General features: G+C 43.6%; 1 long non-coding RNA gene across 2 annotated transcripts; it reads left to right on the top strand.

Moving 5' to 3' along the window:
• Positions 1–3,448: 3,448 nt before the first annotated feature.
• LOC136004355 (uncharacterized) lies at positions 3,449–10,254 on the top strand. Of its 2 annotated transcripts, none has more exons than XR_010608402.1 (2): positions 3,449–3,758; positions 8,253–10,254. It is a non-coding gene; the product is annotated as an uncharacterized LOC136004355 (long non-coding RNA). The 2 variants fall into 2 exon arrangements; XR_010608403.1 differs by lacking the exon at positions 3,449–3,758 and adding an exon at positions 4,854–5,036.
• The last annotated feature ends 8,841 nt before the right edge of the window (positions 10,255–19,095 follow it).

Here is a 19,095-nt window from a genome sequence, read left to right as displayed (position 1 = left end):
TAATTTTTGCACTCGCAATTTCAAACCCGTTTGTTTTCAAAGTCTCTGAGACCATTGATACCAACTGGTCCACCTGATTTCCTGATGGTGCAGCAATCAGGATATCGTCCATATATTGAATGATGGTCGCGGTCGGGTCACTACGCCGAACTGGTGTCAACGCCCAATCCACTGTAATCTGGCAAATAGTGGGCGAGTTGATCATTCCTTGAGGCAACACTTTCCATTGAAAACGTAAATTAGGACGCTGGCTGTTTGGAAATACAACAGAAAAAGCAAACCGATCCTTGTCTTCCTCATGCAGAGGTATCGAAAAAAAACAATCCTTAGTATCAAGGACAGCACAAGGTTGTCCTTCTGGTATCATAGAATTCATAGGCAACAACGTCTGAACAGGACCCATTGGCTCAATTCTCTTATTTACTTCACGCAAATCATGGAGAAGTCAAAATCCTTTACCATTTCTCTTGGGTATAACAAAAACCGGAGTGTTCCATGGGCTGGTGGAAGGTTCTATATGACCTTGTTGTAATTCACGGTCAACTAGCTCAAGAAGAGCATCCATTCGAGGCTTAGATAGGGGCCACAGCTCAACCCACACTGGATCAGATGATTTCCATGACAATTTAATTGGTGGAAACGGGTGTGTAGCAGTAGCCCTCACTATAAATTTGTCACCTTAGCTTTTAACAGGGCTAAAACGTCCCTCCCCAACAGGGGTGGGACTCCTGACATAACATATGGAAAAAGGGTAATTGTTTTCTCCGGTCCTTTTTCAGTATGAAGAGTAATTGCTATCAGTTGGACGCTCTTCCGAGCTCGAGATAATCCCCCCACTCCACCCACCATAGGGGCATCTTTCAATTTCCAACACAGGGGCCAATTCGTCTCAGGGATAACAGTAACATCTGCTCCAGTATCGATCAAAAAGGGGACACTAATGGTGTCCAATGTAAGTCATTATGGAGGGAACAAATCCCCCACACCACTGGTGGGTTATCACAATTCACGGCCAGGGCCACCCTGGGGTCCCACCCCCAGGGGTTGGTCCTTGCTGACCCTGAGATGGAGACAGATTTGACTGAATCGTCGGTTGGACCAAAAAGCTGGTCGCTTCTCGAGGGGGTAGTGGGTTCGAGAGTACCTCGCCCTGTCTGGGGTTGGCATAATTGGGCCGCCTCATGTCCCAAATGGGAGAGGACTGTGTGCGGCCCAGGTGTCCTCTCCCCCCCCCCCCCCCCCCCCGTTTCCCTGAATTTTAGATCTACATTCCTTAGCAAAATGCCCTTTTTTCCCGCAGGTCCAACACAGTCTTCTGGGTTGGTTCCAACGCGGGAGAGGCATTATTAGTGACTTTTCCGACTGAGGACAATTCGATGCAATGTGGCCCACCTGGCCACACTTAAAACATATCGTCACGTTAGCTATCGCAGTGCTGACAGCCACCTGAATCGGGGCAAGTTGCTCTTCTTTTGCGACATGCTTAATCATATCCGCAATACTTGACCCCACTGGCAATGATCGTAAAATTTCTTTGGTTGTCAAATTACATTGCTGACGTAAACATTCTGCAACGACTGCGCCTTTTGCTTCCACAGCAGGGACGAAGAGTCGACCGCTGCCTGGAGGCGATCTACAAATTGTGCAAAACTCTCACTTTCATTTTGTTTTATTGTAGACCATGGCAATGGCTTGACGATGACTCTAGAAGCTTCATGAATAGCTTCTCTGGCTGCACGGGTAGTTGTCATTACTTCATAAGGCCGCAGGCCCAGGGCCTGCGCCTGAGGGGTAATCATTGCTGGATCTGTACCCATTAATCGCTGCAAGCTAGAGCCATGTAGTGGATGTTCCACCCCGGTTACTTGAGCTAATTGCCCTATACAATTATATTCCCATTCTTGTTTAAAAACAATCATCCCTGCCCTGTCAAAAATCATTTGACAAGTTTGTTTTATATAGAACGGGCGCATATCATCTCCCCCCAAAACACCATCTATGAGGGAGGAGACCATAGCAGAATTAAGTCCTTTATCCGCGATTGCCTTAACAATCGCTTGTATATCCTTAGGGTTTATTGGCGAGTGGACCCTCTGTCCCCTGTCTGTCACCCGAACCGGGAACGCTAATTTGGCTGATGGGGTCCAGTCGGCGCAAGCAATCTTTATTTTCCTCCAGTCCGTGAGGGGAATTTCCCCCCCTTTGTCCATCTTCGTTTCCTCCACCTTTAAGCTTGAATCGGTTGTGAACCACTCCTCCCGGCTGGTGTCTGATTCAGAGTCAGAGCTCGACTGACTGCTTACTTCCGGTTTTTTTGTCGGGCTCCGGCCCCGCCTGCTTTCCTTGCTGGCGGGCCGTTCCCTCCCCCTTGGTTCGCCCCGCCCTCTACTCGGCGGGGTGTTTGCTCTGCAGGGACATTGCTTCAGGTGGCCTCTCCAATTGGCTTTCTGCCCTTAACTCACACTCTCCTTTTTCCGGATGCCCCCACCAGTTCTCTTCTTCCCATTCTCCTCCCCTTTTCATTTGCATGCGCATGGTAATAGTAGCGCTTCCTCATTATTCCCGCCACGGGCATCTTCGCCCCCCCCTCCGCCTTTCTGCTCGGCACCATCTTGGGGCGCATATGGCGGCGGTCTAGCCCAGACGGCCCCAGACTCCGCTTTCTCCGCGGCGCTCCTGGCCTCCTCGGCCAGCCCGCCCCAAAAAGATTTATCTCCTTTCTGTCCCTCCGTTAGCGTATCGGACCCATATCGGGATCCGATCGAAGGGACAGATCGCCCTCTTGCTGATATTTGGGCTCAATACAATCAGCACCGTCTGGGGGGTGCAAAGTCTGCGTGGCCGCCCCGACTCCCAATTTCGAGGTGGCCAACAAACAGTTCTCTGCCGCCTTCCAGGTCTCCTGCTCTTGTATAGCCTTTTTCAGAGCCTGTACGACTTTCCCCCATGACATAACATTTTTCCCACAACCCGAAGACATCGTTTCTTCGGCTAAAGCTTTAGTGCATTTATCCCACACTTTGGGGTGGAGAATATCCACCATGTGAGAAACTATAGTCTAGGGTATTGTTTATTAAGATTTATGTTAAGCCCAATGTAAAGGTTAGGCAAACAGCCACCAGACACAGCATACACAAGATAAGATAATCACAATCGCTTACACCAACTAAACCAGAGACTGCTTATGCAAACATAAGATAACTGCAAGATGTTCCAGGAACTGGCAGAGATAAGACGAAAAACTCCATATAAGGACATAGGAGTAGAGGGGTCAACAATGGGACAAAAGAGGAAGACTTCTTACTTCGGCCTCAACGACCATCAGGAGGCAGAAAACGACCCCCTAACAACAGCTGAAGCATGCGCAGAGTACCTCCACTACGTCATGAACACGGAAGTAAAGATGTATAAAAGGGGGCTATTTGAACTGCTCAGTACGGCAGTTGGCGGAGCGCAGACTCCCCTGTCGTCCAGCGCTGTCTTTGCTCATATTCTACTTGCTATAATTAATAAAATTTTAATTGGATTATGATCCGTTGTGGTCTCAATTTATAACAATTTCTGGTGCCGTGACTCGGATAAGGAACGGTGGGCTTTGGTCCTCCGGGGAGGCGCCCCGTGACATTTCGCAGCCCCGCGACCAACAGCTTACCTCATCCTTACCGACGAACCTGAATTCTAGAATATGAGCAAAGAAGGAACCGGTAAAATCCCATAAAAATTCTGTGCACGGGAGTCCGGACGAAGACGCAGGACGTGTAAGTATATTGCGAAATTTTCCGCAGAGCGAAATAGTTCACGGCGGAGGTCTGCAGAGTGAGATTGTTCACGGCAGATCTGCAGAGTGAAATTGTTCACAGCAGATCTGCAGAGTGAAATTGTTCACGGCAGATCTGCAGAGTGAAATTGTTCACGGCAGAGTTGTTCGCGGGTTTTTCCGTTCGGGCAGGATTGGGTTTCCTGGAATATAACGAATGAGAGGTTCGATATACTGAACCAAGCGAGTGTGGACCCTTAAGTACTGCATTTCCCATATCCCGCGAGGGACTGGGCCAGGAACAAGGGGGAGCGAGTGAGTGCGTGTTCGAAGATATTCCAGAAGATGGGGGCGAAGGGCAGCAAGCCTTCGACTCCCATGGGAAGGGTACTCATTGTACCTAAGAATACCCCTCTGGCATATATCTTAGACAATTGGAGATATTTCCCTGGAACCCTAGGGAAAGATAAGCAAAAAAAAAAAAAAAGATAGAATATTGTACTAAGATATGGGGAGGGAAGAAGATTTTTAAAAATGTTTTTTGGCCAGTCTATGGGTCAGAAGAAGATTGGGTAAGACAGCAATTAAACCTCTGGGTTAATAATAAAAAACCCCTTAACCCTGAGGAGAGTCAATATGCGGAAGTGTGGCTAAAAAGACCGGGAGCTAGACTTTACCCGCTGAATGAGATAAAAACTAAACAAAAGAAAAAGAAGGTATAATACGAAGCGGGGACAGATACTAAATATGTATAGGCGTAAGGGAATAAATGTAAAGGAAAAACGACCCTGGGTGTGCATACTTTGGAGGAACGATCCCCATGCACCTCAGCGCTGAATAAAGCATACCTACTTTACAACTTTAACGAGTTGTGGAGTCAATCCGCGTATCAATTTGGCGAGCCAGCCAGGAGGCCTCTGTTCGGCTGCAGGATCGGGTGAGGAGCGAATATCCTAAGCCCCCCAGGCCACTTGCCTGGAGGAGCTCCGCTTCTCATCCGCGACCTGCTGCGGAGAGGCGGTATGCTTGGAATTTAGGTACTTTGGGGGGCCTGTAGGGCGTACGCGTGGCCGGGGCTGCTGGTAAGTCGTGCAGAGACGTCTGGCGCACAGCGGAGTTCCCCTTGGCAGGTAGGGCTTGCAAGCTGGGGGCTCGTCGACCGATAGCGCGGCCGCAAGCGATCCTGGAGGCGGATCGGGCGAGCCCGGGTTTTCGCTGCATCCCAAGTTTTGGGAGCCAGGGCGGACCTGCTAATGACCGTGTAGGAAGCAGGAGAAGGGTAAGCGGAACCATAGCGTGAGTGTGTGGGATCCCATGTGTTTCTGTGTGACTGAGACGTAGCGTAGCTACGAAGCGAGTGTGGAGTCCTAATCCGCGGTTCCGTGTCTCCGCGAGGGGAGCGGCCGGAGACGGACGAAGCGTTTATGTTTTTCTGTCCTGTGTCTTGTCTGTGTATAACCATCAAGCAGCTTAGAAAGCGGGGGAAGGTCCGGCTACCCCTCCCGCAGTGGATAACTTTACGAAATACAAGGGCAAGGGAATTTCCTATATGCCCTGTGAGAGTATGTGCCTTGTAGGAGTGTAACTGTATGTGACAGGTGGCATTTCACGTGGATATTGCCACTCAGGACACTGGTGGGGCAGATACTGCTCGGGGTGTCTTACAAAACACTGCCAGGTAGAAAATTATAATTATCTAATCGGTGACCAGAAATAAAAGATTACTTTGTGGAGAAAAGCCACAAAATCCTGGCGGACTTCCGGGAAGTTAGAATGGAAAACTGAGAAAGGGTTTATAAAAGGTATCAAAGAAAATTTGAGAAGATGTGGTTACAAAGCAAAAAGGAAAACCTTCGTAACCTGACATATGAGTGCATAATAAGTTTTGAACAGTGGAACCTGTTGTGGATACTAGGGCAGTGTAAATTTTGCTGGAACTGAAACTATGTTCTAATGACAGGGGAGTTGATCTGCAGAACCCAGAGATACTATCTTACTGAATCCCCTGAGAATATCATAAAACTTGTGTGTAGGTGCTTTCATATTTTAAGTGCATTTGCAGAGCACTGGGAAAGAGAAGCTATAGAGATTTGTAAGAGATTGTTTGAAATGGGAGCCGGTCAAAACAAGGGAATTCTGAAGAAAAGCCCATTGGGTTACATTTTGGCACATTGGAAAGAACTGGGAGGTTCTTCTGGGGGCTCGGTAAACAAGAAAACATTGGTAAAATATTGTAACCAATGGTGGCCTTTATAAACTATGGAAAATCAGGAAAAATGGCCTAAAAATGGAACTCTGAATTCTAATGCATTCTTTACAATTTATGTTGGTTTTGAGGTGGCCAAGAAAATGCAATGAAGTAATGTATGCAGATATGTTTCACTTTAAGAAAGCACCTGGAGTGGCAGACAGAATGTGAAATTAATATAACTCTGACAGATCCCTAATTTTGGTTTTGGAAAAGGACAGGGAAAAACAGAAAGCTAAGCTGGAGAGATGTTGTTCAGCCTGTGATATTGGGACAGTCATCAAGAAAATTATATATCACAGGTACCTCCGAGAGGAGCACCCTCTGCCTCTGTCCTATCAGGTATTGATAAGGAGGAGGAAATTGCTGTCACTGGCAACAAGCAGCACATTCACATTCAGGGTTAAGAAGGGGTTAAACCAGAAGTGCTGTTGCAGAGGCAGGCATCTGTAACCCCTGCAGAGCAGGGAGAGCACCTGTGAAAAAAATAATAAATAAATAAATAAAAAAGGGAAAACCAAAGGGGAAAGGAGGGAAGCTCCCGCAGTTCCTGTGTTTGAGCATGGGATGGGTGCTGGGGCAGGCAGACAGACATGTTGACAGACGGGATTGAACGGTTGATGAATAAATGTGGATGGGAGTGAAGGAGGAAGCATGGAGAGTGTATAGGAATTGGAAATAGGTAGAAAAGAAAAAGCTGGGTCGTGCTACAGCCACGGCTGCGCTGGTTGCTTTGAAACTGGTGGAGGACGAATGTCGGACAGAAGTGGGGGAGTGACCTCCTCTTCTGTGGAACCGGATCGGTGTGAGTGCTATGAGGAGTTTGGACGCTGGGAGTGAGACTGCCCTGGTGGGAGTGCCATGGGGTGGCTCGGGTGACTGAATTGGAACTAGGCTGATGGGGACCAGGGGAATCTTCCCTAGCAGATCCACTGGTTATAATGGAGCTAGGGGACAAAAAAGGGGAAATGGAATTTTTAGTTGATAGGGGTGCAACGTATTCAGTTTTAAACAAAGCTTTAATGCCTTTGGGGACGATTATATGATGATAAAAGGGGCGACTGGCCAAGGTGAAAAGGCTTATTTTTGTAAACTACTAAAATATCAATTGGGAAAACAATGGGGCATCCATAAGTTTTTGTATATGCCTAACTCTGCAAAAGCTCTTTTGGGGAGAGATTTGTTAGAACACTTGGGAGCAACCATTACTTTCAAAGGAGGCGAGATCACTTTAAAAGTAAAGGACCAACAGTATATAGAGATGTTAAAAGCTTAATTTTGATCACTAATCATGTCGAGGGAGAAGTCAGATTGAAGATATACTGGATCAGGTATTCCCAGGGATATGGGCTACAAACATACCTGGAAGAGCTCTTAAAAGAATACCAGGTACAAACGGGGAACGTGCTGTTACAGTATGTAGATGATCTGCTCATAGCAGGGAATAATAAGGAGGATGTAAGAAAAGAAAGCATTCGATTTCTAAACTTTCTTGCACAAAAGGGCCTACGGGTATCACAAGAAAAGTTACAATTTGTGGAGGAAAAAGTGAAATATTTGGAACATTATTTGTTTAACGGCCAGAAAATATTGGAGCCAGTCGCATTAAAGGCCCAGTGACGAGACCCCACTGGAAAGTAATCAGTACTCCAGGGGACACCAAGATAGCCCTGAAAAGATAACGTAATGATAGAGACTTTATTTAATTATTTTGCCGCGTTATCTTTTGGTATAAAGTGTGTATTGCTGTTTATATTTGCTATAATTATTTCTCCTCTTTTCTATTATATATGGAAGCGTACAAAGTGTGTTGAAGGAAATTGCTAAACTTATGCAACCACACAATAGTGAATATAGAAGATATGCTGATGTAAATAATGTATGTACTCTAGATATACGAATTAGGTGTAATAATTTGAATTGCAATTGTTATCCATTTGCTTGTTTTAGGTGTAAGGTATGTCAGGATAAATGGTGGACACACTGTGAATGTGGATGCCCTCCAATAGGAGTTTGCACACAGTGTTGGAAAATCCAAAGAACTCTCACTGAGTGGAAATTAAAACAATTAGAGTCTAAAACAAGAAATTATTTGGGAATCCCATGAGTGGTGGGAGATTTTTGCCAAAGGAATAAACCCTCAATATTATTGTTACCACTCCAATGAACCAGTCCCCTTTATAGCCGAAATTTTGATTATAAAGTGTAGAAGGGAAGTACTAACTGTATCTTGCTTTGCCCCATTAGTTAAGGCTGCAAAGTGGGAAGCCTATGTAAACAGGCAGAAAGCCCGAAACAGCTGTTCTCCTGAAGAATTCCCTTGCTGCCGAGAAGATGGTACACCCCGTGGCTTGAAGCAACCGAGTCGACGGGCGAGGCAGAGGAGGAATAAACTGTGGAGAAAAGAACCAGAACAATGGGATGCAAAAACAGCAATGGCCGAACTTCCCCAGGACTGGTAAAAATATACTTAAATTGGCAAAATTGACAGACACCCTTTTTCCTGGTATACCGTTAGTTTTGTTATTGATAATAACCCAAGCAAATGGAAACCCGCATGAACCATTAAAGTGGGAATTAGTATCCTGGGAAACATCCAAAGTGATAACCACTTTCACTGGGGTGGGACAACCTGAATTCCCTGTACAACCTTTATGTAGAACTCCGGAAAAGGTTAAATCAACGTAAGAAAGATCGTGAGGCGGGCAGGTCATGGTATGAAAACTGGTTTAATATTTCACCTTGGCTAACCACTTTGTTGTCTGCTTTAGCAGGACCGTTTATTATGTTAATTTTGGGACTTATATTTGGGCCTTGTATATAACGCTATATTTTACACTTTATTAGAGAACGGTTTGACATAGCTAAACTGCTTATTTTAACTACGAGATCTGGGGCAAAATATAAGAGTGTATCTATTAATGAGAATGAAGATTATTGTGAATGCGTTATGCCACGTGAAAGTTATGCCTATTGTAATTGTGAGGTATTACCTTGTGTTATGGTAAATGTTGGGATTGTGGAAAAAGGTTTGCTTGCAGTACCGAGAATGAAAGCAGCGTCTAATAAACAATAATAGGATAAAAGAAAAAGGGGGGATTGTGAGAAACTATAGTCTAGGGTATTGTTTATTAAGATTTATGTTAAGCCCAATGTAAAGGTTAGGCAAACAGCCACCAGACACAGCATACACAAGATAAGATAACCACAATCGCTTACACCAACTAAACCAGAGACTGCTTATGCAAACATAAGATAACTGCAAGATGTTCCAGGAACTGGCAGAGATAAGACGAACAACTCCATATAAGGACATAGGAGTAGAGGGGTCAACAATGGGACAAAAGAGGAAGACTTCTTACTTCGGCCTCAACGACCATCAGGAGGCAGAAAACGACCCCCTAACAACAGCTGAAGCATGCGCAGAGTACCTCCACTACGTCATGAACACGGAAGTAAAGATGTATAAAAGGGGGCTATTTGAACTGCTCAGTACGGCAGTTGGCGGAGCTCAGACTCCCCTGTCTTCCAGCGCTGTCTTTGCTCATATTCTACTTTCTATAATTAATAAAATTTTAATTGGATTATGATCCGTTGTGGTCTTAATTTATAACAACCGGCTGGGCAATAACCCCAGTTTGCAAAAGCCTCGCAACTGCGAGAGAAAAATCTTTAGGTTTGCAATCAATACCCCACTGACTATGTGACTGTGATACTGTGAGGGATATGGGTGTGATTCGTGTCAGTAACTTAGAAAACTATTGAATTAATTTTTGCATTAAACTATATTAACAGAGATAAACTTTAAACTAACCAACTAATACATGCTTACGCAAGATTGTAACCACAAGCACGTTATGTCCAAACAAGGACATATAGATATGCTGAAACTAAGCCTTATGCTAACCGCAGATATCCGGTAACGTAAGCAAGGCTTGTGCAAGCTTAGCACTTACTGTGTAAAGGTCACAGAACAGGAAGACTCGAGACCTTCGATTCAGCAATCTTCAAGGAGGCAGATCAAGACCCCCTAGCAACAGACTGGTGCAGACTCAGACCATATCATGAAAAGGACATATATACCGGATGTGAAAGGACACCTATACCGGATACAAAAGAATATAAAAGGACAGAATTTTTGAGAAGATTCGTGCGTCGTTGGTGGAGCGGAGACTCCCCGGCGCACCCAGCGCTGCTTGCTTATTGCTTCTCAATACTAATCAATTGTAAATAAAATTAATCTGACAAATTCATGCCTGTGGCGAATTTTTATAACAATGCAACCTTCACAAGGGCTTCCATCCTCCTTGCGGGTCCTGGGAGCTCCCTTCTCCTCGCCGGGCTGGTCCAGCCGCTCCGGCCGCCTTTCACCCGTCCAGGCGATTCCCGAAGCCCCCCTTCCCGGGTTTCAGCACCACTTGTTGCCTTTGGGTGGCGTAGCGACCTATCTCAGGAACGGCACGGCGACCAACCCCAGGCCGCTCGGTCCATCTGCTCACAGACACCAATGTGGTGGACGGCAAATGGCGTTTATTGATAGGTGACAGAGCATTATATACCCTAAGTTTACAACGTCACTTCCGTCTACTTACATCACAAACCAAATGTTATTGCTTCTAGGCAGAGGGGCCTTATTTTCTTATCTTTCCGTACAACGCGACATCTTCTGACCGCTGAACCCTAACTACCACATCCTTCCGTCTTTCCCTCCATGTTTTCTTTCCATCCTTCTCTCCCTCCATGTTTTCCTTCCTTCCTTCTCTCCCTGTCTTCCTTATGTCCTTCCTTCCCTCCCTGTCTTTCTTCCTTCCTTCCCTTCCTTTCTTCCTTCCTTCCTTCCCTCCCTCCCTGTCTTTCTTCTGTCCTTCCTTCCCTCCCTGTCTTCCCTCCTTCCTTCCCTGCCTGTCTTCCTTCCTTCCCTCCCTCCCTTCCTTCTCTCCCTATGTTCCTTCCTTCTCTCCCTGTCTTCTTTCTTCTCTCCCTGTCTTACCACCATCCTTCTCTCCCTGTCTTCCTTATTTCCTTCCTTACATCCCTGTATTCCTTAATTCCTTCTGTCCCTGTCTTCCTTGCTTCCTTCCCTGACTGTCTTCCTTCCTTCCATCCCTGTCTTCTTTCCTTTTCTCCCTGTCTTCCTTGCTTCTCTCTCTGTCTTCTTTCCTTCTCTCCCTGTCTTCCCTCCTTCCTTCTCTGCCTGTCTTCCTTATTTCCTAACTTCTGTATCTGACTTCCTTCATTCCTTCCTTCCCTCTCTGTGTTCCTTCCTTCTTTCCCTCCCGGTCTTCAATCCTTACTTCTTTGCCTGTCTTCCTTACTTCCTTCGCTCCCTGTCTTTCTTCCTTCCTTCACTCCCCGTCTTCCTTCCTTCTATCCCTTTATTTCTTCCTCCCTTCTCTCTCTGTCTTCCTTATTTCCTTCCTTCCCTCCGTGTCTTCCATCCTTCCTTCTGTCCCTGTCATCCTTCCTTACTTCCCTCCCTGTCTTCCTTATTTCCTTACTTCCCTCCCTGTCTTCCTTCCTTCTTTCTCTCCCTGTCTTCCTTCCTGCCTTCCTTAATTCCTTCCTTCCTTCCCTGTATTCCTTCCTTCTCTCCCTGTCTTCTTTCCTTCTCTCTCTGTCTTCCCTCCTTCCTTGTCTACCTGTCTTCCTTATTTCCTTCCTTCCCTCCCTGTCTTCCATCCTTTCTTCTCTCCCTGTCTTCCTTCCCTCCTTCCAAGTCATTCTTCCTTCCTTCTCTGCCTGTCTTCCTCTTTTCCTTTTAAGCGCGTTTCCAATCTCCCGCGAGGGACTTAGCAGTTGAAGGAGGGAAGCGATAGTGAAGATGTGGTAGCGGTTGATTGAAAGGAGATACACCCGGCGGGAAATGGGTCAGAGTAAGAGTCGTAACTCTACCCAGAACGGGGCCCACGGAGAGGTCCCATGAATAAGACAGGGAGCGAATTGCCAGATATGCCCCCAGATAGTCCCTTGGGGTTAATGCTTAAATACTGGGGCTCTTGGCCGTCCCAGGAAGGAAAAAGTAAGGAAAAAGTGATCCACAACTGCATGGAAGTATGGACAAAAGAGGAAATCCGACCCAACCATTTGTATTAGCCAATATTCGGGTCTTTTGATGACTGGATATGTCAGGCTTTAAATCTATATGTAAATGGGAAAGAACCTTTTAGTCAGGAAGAGAGTGAGTATGCAGCCTTATGGAAGGGATCGTCTGTAACGGTCTCGTTATTTCCCCTAAAAGAAAGAAAAGTAAAAGAGGACAAACTAAACAAACCATCTTGGGAGCCGTTAGACAACTTACCACCCCCTTATCAGGGACAAAACACGGAAGGTTAACGAAGGAGTATTAATCCTCCAAGTTCTCCTGACTCTGTCCCGTCGGCTCCCCCATCCTCCCCTCCTTCTGCTCATACTAGGAGCAAAGTAAGAACAAAGAAAAATGAAAAATCAGAGAGAGTAGAAGAAGCAGTAATGTTGGCACCCCTCCGAGAGGTTCCGATGGGAGGAAGAGTAGGAGGAATTGGATTTGTGGCGGTGCCTTTAAACACGAATGATGTAAGATCTTTTAAAAAGGAAATGGGCAGATTGTTAGATGACCCTTTAGGGGTTTCTGAACGACTAGACCCATTCCTAGGTCCCAATACTTATACCTGGGAAGAAATGCAGTCAATACTGGGAATACTATTTACTGCAGAGGAGAGATCTATGATCAGACAAGCTGGAATGCAAAATTGGGAGAGACAACATCAGCAAGGTCCTCTCAGAGAACAGAAGTGGCCGAGTCAAAATCCTAATTGGAATAATCAGAATGGCCATGACGGACAGAATATGATGGATTTAAGAGGAATGATTATACAAGGAATTAAGGATGTGGTCCCGAGGGGACAAAATATTAATAAAGCCTTTAGTGGGCATCAGGAGAAAGGTGAGTCCCCTACAGACTGGTTAGAAAGGTTAAGAAAAACATTACAAATGTATTCTGGTGTAGATCCAGCTTCCCCAGTAGGGGAAGCCCTGTTAAAAACCCAATTTGTGGCACGATCTTGGGGAGACATTAGGAGGAAGTTAGAAAAACTAGATGATTGGCAAGATCGTGGGCTCCAGGAATTGTTAAGGGAGGCTCAGAAAATTTATGTACGCAGGGATGAAGAAAAACAGAAAGCGAAGGCAAAAATATTTGTAGCAGCAATACGAGAAACTCAAAAACGAGAACAGTCTAAACCAGTATCCAAGGCTTCAGGATTTGGGTATCAAGAAAGAAAGCAGACAGAATGAAGGGAAAAAATTAAGACTGTTTCTGGGGAAATCCCAGAATGTTATTATTGTGGTAAGAAAGGACATCTTAAGAAGAATTGTAAGAAGCGGATGCGAGATGAGAAAATGTTCAAAGAGGAAGAATAGGGGTGTCAGGGGCTATACGTTCTGGGGACAAGAACATCATCCAAGCCCTTGATAAATTTAAAGATAGGTCCCCAGGGAGAAGAAATAACGTCTTTAGTTGATACCGGAGCCGAGAGATCTACAGTCCGGTGTGTCCCTATGGGATGCCAAGTAAGCAAATAATCCACTCTAGTAGTGGGAGCAAAAGGAGAACCTTTTAGGGTGCCCATTATTAAGAATGTAGAAATCGAATCTGAAAGGAAAATTTGTTTAGGTGATTTTCTGATAGTAGAAGAAGCAGAATATAACCTATTAGGCCGAGATTTAATCATAAAATTAGGAATAAATCTGGAGGTGGAAGAGGGAGCAATAATGATAAACTTATATCAATTAACAGAAAAAGATGAGGAGCGCATAAATTTGAAAGTCTGGCATAATAAAGGGGAAGTAGGAAAATTAAATATTGAACCATTAGAAGTAAAGATAACAAATCCAAGAGAACCTATTAGGGTCAGACAATACCCAATTTCCTTGGAAGGAAGAAAAGGTTTGAAGCCAATAATTGAAAACCTGATACAAAAGGGGACTTTAGAACCTTGTATGTCACCACATAATACTCCAATCCTCCCGGTAAGAAAACCAGATGGGAGTTATAGGTTAGTTCAAGATTTAAGGGCAGTAAATCAGAGAACAGTCACCTGGTTCCCTGTAGTAGCAAACCCATATACTTTATTAAATCAAGTATCACCAGAACATACTTGGTATAGTGTAATCGATTTAAAAGACGCTTTCTGGGCCTGCCCTTTAGCTGAAGAAAGTAGAGATTTTTTTTGCCTTTGAGTGGGAAGACCCAGAAACAGGTAGAAAGCAACAATTAAGATGGACAGTATTACCTCAGGGCTTCACTGAGTCGCCAAATTTATTTGGTCAAGCTCTAGAGAATTTATTAATGTCCTTCAAACCTGAGGGAAATGTAAAACTCTTACAATATGTAGACGATTTACTGATAGCTGGGAAACTAGAGGAAGAGGTCCGAGAAAACACAATAGGACTATTGAATTTTCTAGGAGAAAAAGGATTAAAAGTTTCAAAATCGAAGTTGCAATTCACAGAACCTGAAGTAAAGTATTTAGGACACTGGATTAGTAAAGGGAAAAAGAAGCTAGACCCAGATCAGGTAGCAGGAATTATAGCCCTGCCTGCTCCAAGAACAAAAAGGGAAATTCGACAAGTGTTAGGATTATTAGGTTATTGCAGACAATGAATAGAAGAATATAGTGAGAAAGTAAAATTCTTATATGAAAAACTCACACTAGATGTAGTGAAATGGTCCCCACAAGATGAGGAAAAATTTCAACACTTAAAGGATACTTTAATGAAAGCTCCTGTGTTAACTCTCCCAGAATTAAATAAACCATTTCAATTGTTTGTGATCACAAGTACTCATGCTGCATATGGAGTACTAACCCAGGATTGGGCAGGGAGCAAAAAGCCTGTAGGATATTTTACAAAATTGCTAGACCCTGTAAGCAGGAGCGGGCCTACCTGCATACAGGCAGTAGCAGCAGTAGCTTTACTAGTTGAAGAAGCTAGAAAAGTGACCTTTGGAGGATCCTTAATTGTCTATACCCCCCATGACATCCGAGGAATCCTTCAACAAAAAGCGGGTAAGTGGTTAACGGATAATAGACTACTGAAATATGAAGCTATTTTGCTTTCTTCCCCTGAACTAGAACTAAGAACCACAACAGCTCAAAATCCTGCACAATTCTTATTTGGGGAATGGGAAGAAGCTTTGGTACTCTATCATAAGTGTATAGATATGGTCGAGTTACAAGCAAAAATCAGACCCAACCTAGAGGAGGAAGAATTACAGGAAGGAGAAAAATTGTTTGTGGATGGATCCTCACAGGTGGTCAATGGGAAAAGAAAATCGGTCTATGCAATTGTGGATGGAAAAACGTGGGAAATAATAGAGTCCGGTCCATTGAGTGCAAGTTGGTCAGCACAAGCATGTGAACTATATGCCTTGTTAAGAGCATTAATAAGATTACGAAATAAGAAGGGAACCATATTTACAGACTCAAAGTATGCTTTTGGAATAGTACACACCTTTGGAAAAATATGGGAAGAGAGAGGGTTGATAAATACTCAGGGAAAAGGGTTAATACATGAAGGATTAATAAAACAAATATTACAGGCTATAAGAGGACCTGAAGCGATAGCTATAACTCACGTTAGGGGGCATCAAAAGGGATTACAATTCAGGACCAGAGGGAATAATTTAGCGGATGAAGAAGCAAAACGAGCAGCTCTATTGATTTTGACGACTACTGAAAATGTAAAGGAGGAGGAAAAACAGATAAATGAACCAAAGGCATATTCTCAAAGTGAGATAAAAGAATATGAAAGACTAGGAGCAAAATTAGAAAATAATAAATGGATATTACCTGATGGGAGAGAGATGTTACCTAAGGGATATGCCAGAAGAATATTACACAGACTACATCAGCAGACACATTGGGGAACGAGAGCACTCACTGATCAATTTTTAAAGTTCTACGGGTGTATGGGGATTTTTGAAATAGCTAAGCAAGAAACTCAGGGTTGCTTAACTTGTCAGAAAGTTAATAAAAACCAAATGAGACAGGCTCCAAAGGAAGGAAGACCTTTGGCCCATCGACCCTTTGAAAGGATACAGGTCGACTTTACCGAGTTACCAAAAACAGGACGTAATAATAGATCACTTAACACATTGGGTCGAAGCCATACTACTTGAGCTATGGCTCAAGTAGTAGCGAAACAATTACTCGAAAATATCATTCCAAGATATGGTATGATCGAGGTAATAGATTCGGATCAAGGATCACATTTTACTTCTAAAATTCTTAAAAGTATTATAACGGCTTTGGGAATCCAACAGGATTATCACACCCCATGGCATCCCCAGAGTTCTGGGAGAGTAGAAAGGATGAATCAAACTCTGAAACATCAGCTATCAAAATTAATGATTGAAACTAAGATGTCATGGATCAAATGTCTTCCTATGGCCCTGTTAAATATTAGGACCATGCCAAATTTGATTACTGGGATTTCACCTTTTGAGATGTTATATGGGATGCCCTATACCCAGGGACTACTTATAGGGCACCCCAAGATAGAAGATGCTAGTATCCAACATTATATTACTGCTCTGAATAAGAACATACAAGAACTCAGGGCCAAGGGAATGCTAGCACAAAGCACCCCCTTGGAATTTTCCATACATAACATTCAACCCGGGGACAGGGTGTTAATAAAAAGCTGGAAAGAAGAGAGTTTATCCCCTCGTTGGGAAGGACCATTTCTTGTTCTTTTTACTACAGAAACAGCGATAAGAACCGCTGAAAAAGGGTGGACACACGCGTCACGAGTAAAAGGACCCGTAAAAGAATGGAAAGCTGTGACTGAACCCGGAGACATCAAGCTGACCCTCAAAAGGACTTAAACAAGTAACTGAGGGAATTCATATTGACTCCTGCAAATTTGAAGAGAGACATGCAGATATAGTTAAAATTATTTAAGAGCCAAGTGTTACAGCAGTTTGAAATATATCATTATTTGAGGGAAAACCATGAATAATATTCGAAAGATCAGTAGAAGTTCCTTTGCATTCGGTGTGAAATTACCGTCTCCCTGGAACAAATATTGTGGGTCAAATACTATTGTTGCTATAGCTGATGGGGAATATACCTTTAAGTTACCAGAGAGGGCAAGCCCAGAGGGAATCGGTGCTGCAGCTGAAAAAAAGTCTGCCAAGGGCTGCAACCCCTGGGGCTGTGACCGCTGAGCATTATGAGCCTGACCGGACCTCTTTTGGTGTTGGTTCTGATTGGAACCATACGGGAAAATGCCTCGGCTCTTGAAAATATTCACAACAACTGTAATGAATGTATAACCACAACTAGAAGAGGGAGGATAACTTCAAAAACATTGGTATATCACACTGTTTATGAATGCAAAGGAACGAAAGTAGGTAGTTGTATATATAATCAAACTAAATATGAGCTGTGTAAAGAGAAAACTGGCCAAATTGTGTGTTATGAACCAAAGGAGCTCCCTTATCTATATTGGGTGGAGTTGAAGACAGGTGGGGCTGCTGTAAAATGGAGACCTAATTTAGCCAAACCTCTTGGTACTAGTAATAGAGTCTCTAATCTTAACTCCTCAGTATCTGCAATTTTTGATGTCTGTGAAGCAATAGATTCCCCCTCAGTAACCACAGATATAGGGCCTGGATATGTGGGATGTGGAGACGTGGGGTGGAGAAGATATTATGGAGGACTAGAAAAGTACATTTGTATGCAAAATGGAAATGGTAATCCATCTTGTAGTACTTACTGCGGATATGGATGGGACTGTGTATGTTGGTCCACAGCAAATTGGGGTTATGAAAGTCACTGTCCTAAATTAGAAGCTACCATTAAAAATGTTCCTGCAAAACCGAAATGTGGACCACATGATTGTGCTCTACTCAATTTAACTTTAAATATTGGAAAATGGAAAAGTGAAAAGGTTAAAGAGTTTGGAATTAAAATATGGGCTTCAGGCACCGATCCAGGAGCTGTAATTCAAATTGAAATCAAAGAAAGTATTAAGGAGTCAATACAACATCACTTATTATTCAGTTCATTTTATCATGAGATGGAAACTGGAGTCCAATATGAAATTCCCACAGTTACTAAAAATCTTTTTGTGAATCTTGCTGAAAATATAGCTAAAGCACTAAACGTAACTAACTGCTATGTTTGTGGAGGAACTAACCAGGGAGACAGATGGCCCTGGGAGGCAATGGAAAGTAATATAAGTGATCCTGCAATTTGGAAAAATCAAAAAAGGAACAAAAGGAAACAACAATGGATCTTGCAAACGAGTATAATCGGAAAAAGTTGCTGGCAAATTTTAGAAAATGGTGGAAAACCAGTAGGGAATTTACTTTGTGAAGGAGGTTATATATGGAACAGAACGAAGAAAGACTGGGAAAGATGGGGAAATCCTATAGAAATAAATAACCAATTCAAAAACTGGACTAATGGAACTAACATGCCAAATGGTTGGCCCACTCCAGATGGACACTATTGGATCTGTGGTAAAATAGCCTTTGCATTTTTACCCCAAAATTGGACAGGATCATGTATATTAGGAACGATCAGACCTAGTTTCTTTTTATTACCTATAAGCCGAGGAGAACGCTTAGGGGTCCAGTTATATACAGAAACTGATGAATTAAGAAAAAAGCGATATAAAAGAGAGCTACAAATTGGTAACTGGAAAGATAATGAATGGCCACCCGAACGAATAATCTCTTATTATGACCCAGCAACTTGGGCCGAAGATGGGTCCTGGGGATACAGGACTCCTATATATATGTTGAATAGGATTATAAGATTACAAGCTGTAGTAGAAATAGTAGTAAACAAAACAGGAGACGCATTAGGATTAATTGCAAAACAGAATACTAAAATGAGGACCGCTATATATCAAAATCGTTTAGCTCTTGATTATCTATTAGCTCAAGAAGGAGGAGTCTGTGGAAAATTTAATCTTAGTAACTGTTGTTTAGAAATAGAAGATGAAGGTAAAGCTATAAGCGAACTAATAAGAGAAATGAAGAAGGTAGCCCATGTTCCAGTGCAAACCTGGAATGGAGTCACTTTTGGAGGATTAGGATCTT

This window comes from Lathamus discolor, chromosome W, assembly GCF_037157495.1.
Source record: "Lathamus discolor isolate bLatDis1 chromosome W, bLatDis1.hap1, whole genome shotgun sequence".
NCBI classification, from domain to species: Eukaryota; Metazoa; Chordata; class Aves; order Psittaciformes; family Psittacidae; genus Lathamus; species Lathamus discolor.
This window is presented reverse-complemented; position numbering and strand designations above follow the sequence as displayed.